The sequence below is a fragment of the Zea mays genome, chromosome 9 (genome assembly GCF_902167145.1).
Source record: "Zea mays cultivar B73 chromosome 9, Zm-B73-REFERENCE-NAM-5.0, whole genome shotgun sequence".
In the NCBI taxonomy this organism is placed as follows: Eukaryota; Viridiplantae; Streptophyta; class Magnoliopsida; order Poales; family Poaceae; genus Zea; species Zea mays.
In genome coordinates, this window is record NC_050104.1 from 39,331,750 (window position 1) to 39,343,778 (window position 12,029).

The following is a 12,029-nucleotide window of genomic DNA, read 5'->3' on the forward strand; positions in this document are numbered from 1 at the left end:
TTGAAAACTTTAAGGTTCTGATTTAATTATAGGTTTAGCCAAAAGCTCAATAATAGAAAGAAAAATAGTTGTGCTATTTGACTAGGGTTAGAAAAATTTGGAGAAGTTTATATCTACCTACTAACCTGTTTAAAAATGTTAAACCTCTTTGTCCACTCCATTAAGTTAGTTTTTACCCCTTATTCTATAATATGCTTAAGGTTAAGAAAAATAGAAAAGGTGATTTAAATAATGAACCAGAGGGCACCCTTATTTTGTTAGGGTACTTATTCAATGTAGTTCACTGGAAAAATCTATCATACCCTGGTTTAGTGTAAAATGAGTGGGATACCTTTTATTTGAATAAAACAAGGAAAACTTAGAAAAACCCTACAAAAATAACCCCAAGGTGAAAACACCCCCACCCTTGGGATAGTTAATGTTTTGTTATTAAGAACTTAGGAAAAATATGAAATCTACTGTTTGACATTTTTCAAATAACAATGTAGTAGAAAGTGCCTTTTAGACATTAAACTTTAGAAAATCATAACTAAATAACCACCCCTTAGCTTTCTGTGATTTTTGGCACATAAGCCTATTTTTACTGTTAGATGCCAACAAAAATAACCTTTAGGACAGAACCCACCCCTAATTAAGAGTTGTAGTACAAAGTGGCCCATTTACCCAACTTTTATTATTTTTGTCTAAAGCATAGCCTTTTTGTTTTGAATCTCAACTTCCTAGAAGGGGCTATAGTGACCAATGGCAACCCACTGTAATTTTTACAGAATTTTTGGAGAAAATTAAGCTACTGTTATAGTTCAAACCCCCACTTGATTTCATAAATAGAAATTAAAGGAAAACAAATAATGGAAATTAGTGTCATCCTAAAACCCTAGTAAATTGTCCACTGAAATATATAAAGGCAATACAAATCCACTATGTTTATCCTCAACAAAAATCTAAACCTAGGAGTGATAAGCATAAACCACTAAAGGCCCTGTATGACCAAGCAAACCCTAAGTTACTCCTTAACTTAGTTTTTCTTCTCTCAACATAATGTTATTAAATCTTGCATAATCATGACATACATGTTCATTGCATTTCGATAGACTGTAACCTTGCTGACGAAGAGTACGTCCTCGTGCCGGAGCAAGGAGCTGCTCAGGAGGTAGCCCCAGATCCAGTCCCAGAGTCCGCATCAGAGGATCTGCCTGCCACTGCTTTGGAAGGCAAGCCCCGGTTTATGCATAACCTGTTATTTATGCTATTTTACTTCACTTAATGATTGTAGGTTTGATTGTGCACTTAGGTGTAGGAATTGTTTGAAACCCTAGTTGCATGATCTCAGGAATCCTGTTGAGATGAATACTAGTATGCTAGGTCGAGTAGCTGCTTTATTAATGAGGATCTCGGTAGAAGACGAGTGATTTTTCTAGCACTCGCGCGAGGTCAGGAAATTGGTTGTATCCACTTTCTTATCATAATGAGGTTGGCTAGTGGATAACAATCCATGGGGATTGGTTGTTCACGGGATAAAAATTGGAATAAGGATTAAGGTGTGGTACCGTGTGTCAAGCGTTTGAACGTACTAAACACATACCGAGAAATATGGTAAATCGGTAAGCCTAGTACCTGAGTGAACCTGCCCGCAGACTTTACCCCTCACGCGACCTAAGACGTGGTCTCCCATTCCGGTTATGGTGGGTACAAGTGCGGTCACTGCACGACGGCAGTCGGGGTCAGTGAGGCATTGTACGCCAAGGCGGTGAGCCCTGATCTGTTGCCAGGGAATCGATGGGGACGGTTGATGTGTGTGGGGACGGAGTGCCCCTGCATGTCGTGTGTTTAGGTTTACCTTGCAAGGATATAAACTCGATTCGAATCGTCTGCTTCTCGCAGCTAATGAGACTGCTTGATCCATGCTGCTACATTGAGTAACAAGTGGAAATATGATGAGTTGATATAAGATGTTGATCGCTAATAATGTTTGCTACTATGTATGAGTAGATAGTACACTTTTAGCCTTAAGAGAGTCACACTTAAACATGACAAAGTAAAACTTGATTTAGAAACTCAGCTAGTGCTTTTGGCAACCAAACCCCACAGCCAAACAGCTGCATGTCTAGAGGTAGAGGAGTAGACTCCTCACACCGGGTAAGTCTAGCTGAGTATTAGTATACTCAGCCTTGCTTGTGGCATTATTTTTACAGGTTCTCTGGAGGAAATGGTTGCTGGAGTGACTTGGCCGTCCATCTTGCCACCGGGTTGGACTGTCGAGTGGGACCCCGCCTCGGCTGAGGAGGATCATGAGGAGTGATGGGACAGGCTTCCCCATCTCTCTGTTTATTTACCGTTAGTTTTATTCCGCTACACTTCGAACAATGATGACTACCTTTGGAAAACTCCGATGATGATGTAATAATTTAATACTCTTTAATGCATGGTTTTATGCTTTATTGTATTTGCTCTGTGACTCACCATCGAGTGAGATTGTGGTACTTGATCCTGTCAGTGGCCGTGTCGGACTAGATCCGAGGGATTGACGGGTTATTCCCTTTTAAGTGTGGTCTAGCCTCTAAGGCGGGACTTGGGCACTTAAGTTGGAATAATTCGGGCAATTCCGCCACACGCATGCTCTATGACGACGGCGGCTCTCAGCCCCTTACGGAAGCAAGGAGACGTCAGCAAGGACTCGACAGCCCCGATAGCTGTCCTTCCGCCAGGCTCTAGCACTCCTCCGACGGCCACGATACCACATGAACCAGGTGCCAAAACCTCTCCGGCTGCCACGATGGCATGTACTTAGGGCACTAGCTCTTCTCCGCTAGACACGTTAGCACACTGCTACACCCCCCATTGTACACCTGGATCCTCTCCTTACGCCTATAAAAGGAAGGTCCAGGGCCCTCTTACAGAGGGTTGGCCGCGCGGGGAAGGACGGGACGGCGCTCGCGTAAGGCCGCTCCCTCCCTCCCGCGTGGACGCTTGTAACCCCCTACTGCAAGCGCACCCGACCTGGGCGCGGGACAAACACGAAGGCCGCGGGTTTCCCCTTTTATGCCTGTCTCCCTCCGGCTTCTTCCCCCCTTCGCGCTCCGTCTCGCGCCGACCCATCTGGGCTAGGGCACGCAGCGACAATTTACTCGTTGGTCCAGGGACCCCCCGGGTTCGAAACGCCGACAGTTGGCGCGCCAGGTAGGGGCCTGCTGCGTGTTGACGAACAGCTTCCCGTCAAGCTCCAGATGGGCAGTCTCCAGCAACCTTTCCAGCCCGGGACGGTGCTCCATTTCGGGAGTCTTGAGTTCATGTCCCTCGACGACAGCTACGACATGATACTCCTTCCCCCGCCGCGCGACAGCGATAATGGCGGCCGACAACCTGCCCGCCAGCGGCGGAATCGACGACGTCTTCCCCACGTGGTGGAAGAACAACATTCGGGCTTGTCCCGTCCCCTCCCCCGCCGACGGAGGAGGAGGCGGGGCAACCGAGGCCAAGCAGGAGGCGGCACCTCGTCGGCTGTCGAGCGAGTCGATGGCGCTGACGCCCCAACGGGGGCACGTCGGGCATCGACCTCGCGTCTGAGACGAAGACGAGCGCCGTCTCCCCGCAACACGCCAACCCCAAGCAAACGGACGACGCCAACACGCTCGCAAAGGACTTGCTGGGCGTCACCCTCGTACCTGAGACGACGGTGCAGTCTGCCCCTGACGTGACTTCGTCACCGCCCGTCGACCAAGAGGTACCGACCGATTCCCATCTCGTGCCTTTTGGATTCGGCCTCGACCCACCAAGTGACTTCGCTTCGGTGGACGCTCTCATAGAGGCGAGTCCAAACCCTCTGGGGTATCGTATGCGGTCACCCTAGGACCGGCTGACGGCCGTCTCAACCTACGGGCCCTCGGGTTCCGAGGAAGATGACGAGCCCGACTTCTGTTGGGATTTCTCCGGACTTGGTAACCCCAGTGCCATGCGGGACTTCATGACCGCATGCGACTACTGCCTTTCCGACTGTTCCGACGGTAGCCGCAGCCTCGGCGACGAGGACTGCGGCCCAAGTCGTGAATGTTTCCACGTCGATCTAGGGGGTCCCGGCGAAGGCAACCATCTTGGTATACCGGAGAACGGTGATCCCCCTAGGCCTGTGTCTCGCGTTGACATCCTTCGGGAGCTAGCTGTGGTCCCCATCCCGGCGGGGGGTCATGACCCACAACTCGAGCAAATCCGCGAGATGCAGGCCAGGCTCGACGAGGGAGCAGGAACACTTGAGCCGTTCCGCCGGGACATTGGGCAGGAATGGGCGGGCCAACCTCCGGCCGGAGAAGTGTGTCATCTACCCAGGGCATCCAGCACCGCATCGCCGACGACGTCAGGGTAAGGCCGCCACTGGTTTCCAGTGGGGTCGGCCAAAACCTGGCTGCAGCGGCAATACTTCTCTGCGCGATGCCGGAGCCATCTACCACCGAGGGGCGACGTATCCAGGGAGAGCTCAAGAATCTCCTGGAGGATGCCGCGGTCCGACGGGCCGAAAGCTCTGCCTCCCGAAGGCAGGGGTACCCCTCGGAACATCGCGTCGCAACTTCCCGATTCATGCGGGAAGCCTCGGTCCACACCGGGCGCACGCGCAACACAGCGCCTGCGGCCCCGGGTCGCCTCGGCAACGAGCACCATCACCGCAACCGTCGAGCCCACCTCGACGAGAAGGTGCGCCGAGGCTACCACCCCAGGCGTGGGGGACGCTATGACAGCGGGGAGGATCAGAGTCCCTCGCCCGAACCACCCGGTCCGCAGGCTTTCAGCCGGGCCATACGACGGGCGCCGTTCCTGACCCGGTTCCGAACCCCGACTACTATCACAAAGTACTCGGGGGAGACGAGACCGGGACTGTGGCTCGCGGACTATCGGCTGGCCTGCCACCTGGGTGGAACGGACGATGACAACCTCATCATCCGCAACCTCCCCCTGTTCCTCTCCGACACCGCTCGAGCTTGGCTGGAGCACCTGCCTCCGGGGCAGATCTCCAACTGGGACGACCTGGTCCAAGCCTTCGCCGGCAATTTCTAGGGCACGTACGTGCGCCCTGGAAACTCCTGAGACCTCCGAAGCTGCCGCTAGCAGCCAGGGGAGTCTCTCCGGGACTACATCCGGCGATTCTCGAAGCAGCGCACCGAGCTGCCCAACGTCACCGACTCGGATGTCATCTGCGCGTTCCTCGCCGGCACCACCTGCCGCGACCTGGTGGGCAAGCTGGGCCGCAAGACCCCCACCAGGGCCAGCAAGCTGATGGACATCGCCACCAAGTTCGCCTTTGGCCAGGAGGCGGTTGGGGCCATCTTCTGGAAGGACAAGTAGCCCCAGGGCCACCTACCGGAAGATGTCCCCGAGGCGTCAACTCAGCGCGGCACCAAGAAGAAAGGCAAGAAGAAGTCGCAAGCGAAACGCGACGCCGCCGACGTGGACCTTGTCGTCGCCGCCAAGTACAAGAACCATCGGAAACCTCCCGGAGGTGCTAATCTCTTCGACAAGATGCTCAAGGAGCCGTGCCCCTATCATCAGGGGCCCGTCAAGCACACCCTTGAGGAGTGCGCCATGCTTCGGCGCCACTTTCACAAGGCCGGGCCACCTGCGGAAGGTGGCAGGGCCCGCGACGACGATAAGAAGGAGGATCACAAGGCAGGAGAGTTCCCCGAGGTCCACGACTGCTTCATGATCTACGGTGGGCAAGTGGCGAACGCCTCGGCTCGACACCGCAAGCAAGAGCGTCGGGAGGTCTGCTCGGTAAAGGTGGCGGCGCCAGTCTACCTAGACTGGTCCGACAAGCCCATCATTTTCGACCAGGGCGACCATCCCGACCGCGTGCCGAGCCCAGGGAAATACCCGCTCGTTGTCGACCCCGTCATCGGCAACGTCAGGCTCACCAAGGTCCTCATGGACGGAGGCAGCAGCCTCAGCATCATCTACGCCGAGACCCTCGGGCTCCTGCGGATCGATCTGTCCCCGGTCCGGGCAGGCGCTGCGCCTTTTCACGGGATCATCCGCAGGAAGCGCGTCCAACCCTTCGGACAACTCGATCAACCCGTCTGCTTTGGGACACCCTCCAACTTTCGAAGGGAGACCCTCACGTTCGAAGTGGTCGAGTTTCGAAAAACCTACCACGCAGTGCTGGGGAGGCGATGCTACGCCAAGTTCATGGTCGTCCCCAACTACACCTACCTCAAGCTCAAGATGTCGGGCCCCAACGGGGTCATCACCGTCAGCCCCACGTACCGACACGCGTACGAATGCGACGTGGAGTGCGTGGAGTACGCCGAGGCCCTCGCCGAATCTGAGGCCCTCATCGCCGACCTGGAGAGCCTCTCTAAGGAGGCGCCAGACGTGAAGCGTCACGCCGGCAACCTCGAGCCATCGGAGACGGTTAAATCCGTCCCTCTCGACCCCAGCAACGACGCCTCCAAGCAGATCCGGATCGGCTCTGAGCTCGATCCAAAATAGGAAGCAGTGCTCGTCGACTTTCTCCACGCAAACGCCTACGTCTTCGCGTGGAGTCCCTCGGACATGCCTGGCATACCGAGGGATGTCGTCGAGCACTTGCTGGATATCCGAGCTGGAGCCCGACCCGTGAAGCAGCCTCTACGCCGATTCGACGAAGAAAAGCGCAGAGCCATAGGCGAGGAGATCCACAAGCTAATGGCGGCAGGGTTCATCAAAGAGGTATTCCATCCCGAATGGCTTGCCAACCCTGTGCTTGTGAGAAAGAAAGGAGGGAAATGGTGGATGTGTGTAGACTACACTGGTCTAAACAAAGCATGTCCGAAAGTTCCCTACCCTCTGCCTCACATCGATCAAATCGTGGATTCCACTGCTGGGTGCGAAACCCTGTCTTTCCTCGATGCCTACTCAGGGTATCACCAAATCAGGATGAAAGAGTCCGACCAGCTCGCGACTTCTTTCATCACACCTTTCGGCATGTACTGCTATGTTACCATGTCGTTCGGTTTGAGGAATGCGGGTGCGACATACCAAAGGTGCATGAACCACATGTTCGACGAAAACATTGGCCGAACGGTCGAGGCCTACGTCGATGACATCGTAGTCAAGACGAGGAAAGTCTCCGACCTCCTTTCCGACCTTGGAGCGACATTCCGATGTCTCAAGGCGAAAGGCGTAAAACTCAATCCCGAGAAGTGTGTCTTCGGGGTCCCCCGAGGCATGCTCTTGGGGTTCATCGTCTCCGAGCGGGGCATCGAGGCCAACCCGAAGAAGATCACGGCCATCACCAGCATGGGGCCCATCAAGGACTTGAAAGGCGTACAGAGGGTCACGGGATGCCTTGCGGCTCTGAGCCGTTTCATCTCGCGCCTCGGCGAAAGAGGCCTGCCTCTGTACCGCCTCTTAAGGAAGGCTGAGTGCTTCACTTGGACCCCTGAGGCCGAGGAAGCCCTCGGGAACCTGAAGGCGCTCCTCACGAACGCGCCCATCTTGGTGCCCCCCGCTGCCGGAGAAGCCCTCTTGATCTACGTCGCCGCTACCACTCAGGTGGTTAGCGCCGCGATTGTGGTTGAGAGACGAGAAGAGGGGCATGCATTGCCCGTCCAGAGGCCAGTCTACTTCATCAGTGAGGTACTGTCCGAGACCAAGATCCGCTACCCACAAATTCAGAAGCTGATGTACGTGGTGATCCTAACGCGGCGGAAGTTGCGACACTACTTCGAGTCTCATCCGGTAACTGTGGTGTCATCCTTCCCCCTGGGGGAGATCATCCAGTGCCGAGAGGCCTCGGGTAGAATTGCAAAGTGGGCGGTGGAAATCATGGGTGAAACGATCTCGTTCGCCCCTCGGAAGGCCATCAAGTCCCAGGTCTTGGCGGACTTTGTGGCTGAATGGGTCGACACCCAGCTCCCAACAGCTCCGATCCAACCGGAACTCTGGACCATGTTTTTCGACGGGTCGCTGATGAAGACAGGAGCAGGCGCAGGCCTGCTCTTCATCTCGCCCCTCGGGAAGCACCTACGCTCGCGGTGACTCGCAGCTCGTCATCGACCAAGTCATGAAGAACTCCCACTGCCGCGACCCAAAGATGGAAGCCTACTGCGATGAGGTTCGGCGCCTGGAAGACAAGTTCTACGGGCTCGAGCTCAACCACATCGCCCGACGCTACAACGAGACTGTGGACGAGCTGGCTAAAATAGCCTCGGGGCGAACAACGGTTCCCCCGGACGTCTTCTCCCGAGACCTGCATCAACCCTCCGTCAAGACCGACGACACACCCAAGCCCGAGAAGGCCTCGGCCTAGCTCGAGGCACCCTCGACTCCGTCCGAGGCACCCTCGGCTCGGCCCGAGGCACCCTCGGCTCAGCCCAAGGCACCCTCGGCCCCCTAGGGTGAGGCACTACGCGTCGAGGAGGGGCGGAGCAGGGCCACGCCTAATCGAAACTGGCAGACCCCGTACCTGCAATATCTCCACCGAGGAGAGCTACCCCTCGACCGAGCCGAAGCTCGGCGGTTGGCGCGGCGCGCCAAGTCATTCGTCTTGCTGGGAGACGGGAAGGAGCTCTACCACCGCAGCCCCTCAGGCATCCTCCAGCGATGCATTTCCATCACCGAAGGCCAGGAGCTCTTACAAGAGATACACTCGGGGGCTTGCGGCCATCACGCAGCACCTCGAGCCCTTGTTGGAAACGCCTTCCGACAAGGCTTCTACTGGCCGACCGCGGTGGCCGACGCCACCAGAATTGTCCGCACCTGCCAAGGGTGTCAATTCTATGCAAGGCAGACCCACCTGCCCGCTCAGGCTCTGCAGACCATACCCATCACCTGGTCGTTTGCTGTGTGGGGTCTGGACCTCGTCGGCCCCTTGCAGAAGGCACCCGGGGGCTACACGCACCTGCTGGTCGCCATCGACAAATTCTCCAAGTGGATCGAGGTCCGACCCCTAAACAGCATCAGGTCCGAACAGGCGGTGGCGTTCTTCACCAACATCATCCATGGCTTTAGGGTCCCGAACTCCATCATCACCGACAACGGCACCCAGTTCACCGGCAGAAAGTTCCTGGACTACTGCGAGGATCACCACATCCGGGTGGACTGGGCCGCCGTGGCTCACCCCATGACGAATGGGCAAGTGGAGCGTGCCAACGGCATGATCCTGCAAGGACTCAAGCCGCGGATCTACAACGACCTCAACAAGTTCGGCAAGCGATGGATGAAGGAGCTCCCCTCGGTGGTCTGGAGTCTGAGGACAACGCCGAGCCGAGCCACGGGCTTCACACCGTTCTTTCTAGTCTATGGGTTCGAGGCCCTATTGCCCACAGACTTAGAATACGGTTCCCCGAGGACGAGGGCCTACGCCGACCAAAGCAATCGATCTAATCGAGAAGACTCACTGGACCAGCTGGAAGAGGCTCGGGACATGGCCTTACTACACTCGGCGCGGTACCAGCAGTCCCTGCGACGCTACCACGCCCGAGGGGTTCGGTCCCGAGACCTCCAGGTGGGCGACCTGGTGCTCCGGCTGCGACAAGACGCCCGAGGGCGGCACAAGCTCACGCCTCCCTGGGAAGGGCCGTTCGTCGTCGCCAAGGTTCTGAAGCCCGAAACGTACAAGCTGGCCAACAGTCAAGGCGAGGTCTACAGCAACGCTTGGAACATCTGACAGCTACATTGCTTCTACCCTTAAGATGCTTTCAAGTTATTCGTACACCTCGTTCACACACGAAGTCTAGTCATTAAGGAAGGGTCAGCCTTGCCTCGGCAAAGCCCGACCCTCCCTCGGGGGCTAGAAGGGGGAACCCCCTCTGTGTCAAAATTTTCCTCGAAAAAAAAGTCTTCCATCAAAAAGGCTGCTGCGTTCCCCGACTATATCAGTAGCAGGACCCGAAGAAGCGAACGAGGGCGCATGTAAGTGGCAAGGCCGACCGAGCCGAGGGACTCCTACACCTCTGGGATACGGATACCTCACTCATCACCTACCACGAAAAATGACTCCTACTTGGGCAAGCCACCCTGCTACTGATGAACGGGGCCGGATACGCAAAATGGAAGGAAAAGGAGCACAACTTTATACTACGATAATAAAGTGTTCGGGCCTCAGCGGCCGCAAAAGACACATGTGCATTCAAAGAAAACTGCTCCAGCAGAGTCAGGCGTCGCCCGGAGAAGGAGCCGCGCCCTCGGCTTCGTCCCCACCCTCGGCAAAGTCCACCCCGGCCTCGGACGACGGCGCAGGCGGGAGGATCTCTGCCTCGAAGGTTGTTGCCAGCACCGCGCTCGGGTCCGCGGCGGCCGCGTCGAGCCTCTGGACTTCAGCCAGGGCGGCTTCATCTTCGTCAGGGAGGCAATACCCCTCACTGACCCGCTCCAGATCCACGACGTAGTGGGAAGCAAGCACGGCGAAGGCCCGCCTGACGCCGTGATGTAGCGCCTCGCGGAGTCTACCACGCACATGGTCACCCAAGGCCTGCAGGCGACTTTGAGGGGAGCTTCCCGAGGGGACGTCGCCGAAGCCAAAGACCCGGCAGAAAGCCAAGATGGCCTCGGACATGGCCGCGTGGTCGGCCTCCCTCTGCTCGGCCGCCTGAGCAAGCGCCCTGGTGGACTCATCAAGGGCAGACTCGAGCTCTGCGAACAGCCAAAGCGCAAGACCTCAAACACAAGTGGAGGAACCGAGCTGAAACGAAAACTTAAAACAGTCAGGACATACCTCCGGCTCGGGCACGCTACTCCGAGGATGCGGCTTGGGCTACGGCTAGGTCTGTTGCAAGGGCTCCGGCCCGGCTTTCGGCCTCGGCGACCCGGCCCCGAGATTGGTCCCGCTCATCGGTGACCTGGTCAAGCTCCGACTGCCGTCGCTGCACCTCTGCGCGTGTCGCTGCTGCCTCTGCTCCTAGATCGGCACAGAGCAACCGAAGGTCCGCCACCTCGGCGCCCTGCTGGGAGAGGCGCGCGGTAGCCCTGGCAAGCGAGGTCCTCAGGGATCGCAGCGAACCCCAGACATCGACCTCGCGGCGGATGAACGACGACTTGGCGGCGCTCAGATCCGTCAGATCCTGAGGGAAGGAAGCGGGGCGTCACAAAGGACGTCTTGATCGCGAAAAAAGGTATGCCTGAAATCATTACCTGGATGATCTTGGGGACGTCCCTGCAAAAGACCTCCAAGGATGACCGAAGCGACCCCACCGTTGCCTCGGCACACTCGCGGAGCTCGTCCCAAGACTGCTCCTCCCGCTCATCGTCAAGAACGAAGAAGGGATCCGAGGCCTCACGGGTCCGGAACCGGAGCAACTGGCGCCGCCCCTCGGAGCTCCGCCGCGCAGGGACAAGGCTGCCGCTCGGCGGGACGGGTCGCGGTTCCACACCCCCCTCCTCTGAGGCACCAAGTAGCGACGCCTCGGCCATCTCAGCGTCGGCGGCGACGGGTCGCTCCACGGCCAGGACGGCAACGGCTTCGGCAGCAGCCGGCGCCAGCGCCGGCGGCATGTCTGGTGGGCTCGAGGCCACGGCCGCGCCAGCCGCCTCCCCCAGCGCGACGGCCGCCTCGACAGAAGAGCCGGCCTCGGGAACTCGCTCCACGGCAACTGGTGCCGCCTGAGCCCCCCACTGTGGGGCGTCTTGCGAGAAGGTCAGCCGGCTGGCGAGGCCCGGCGCGGCACCGGCTGCGGAATCCGACGCCGTCTTGAGGACCTTCCGGGGAGCCAGATCGGTCGGGCCATGACTCCGCTTGCTAAGAAGGAAAGGAAAGTCAGGGTCGGGACATACAAAGGAGGAGCCGAGACGAAGACATCCTAAGGTACTTACCCACTCTGGGCCATGATCAACTGTGCCTGTGGGGAGGTCTCTCGAACCTCGACCCCCGAAGGTACCGCCGAGGTCTGCCTCGCTGCCAGCTTCGGTACCATCCTCGCCTTGGGCGCCCTAGACGCCCGGGAGACGGACTGCCCAAGCGCTGCCACGACGACCTGAGGATCGCCCTCCTGCGCAGCCGGCACGGGCGACGGTTTTCGGGGAACAGGCAGCTCGGCCTGACTCCCCGGGGTCACCTCAACTTCCCCAGC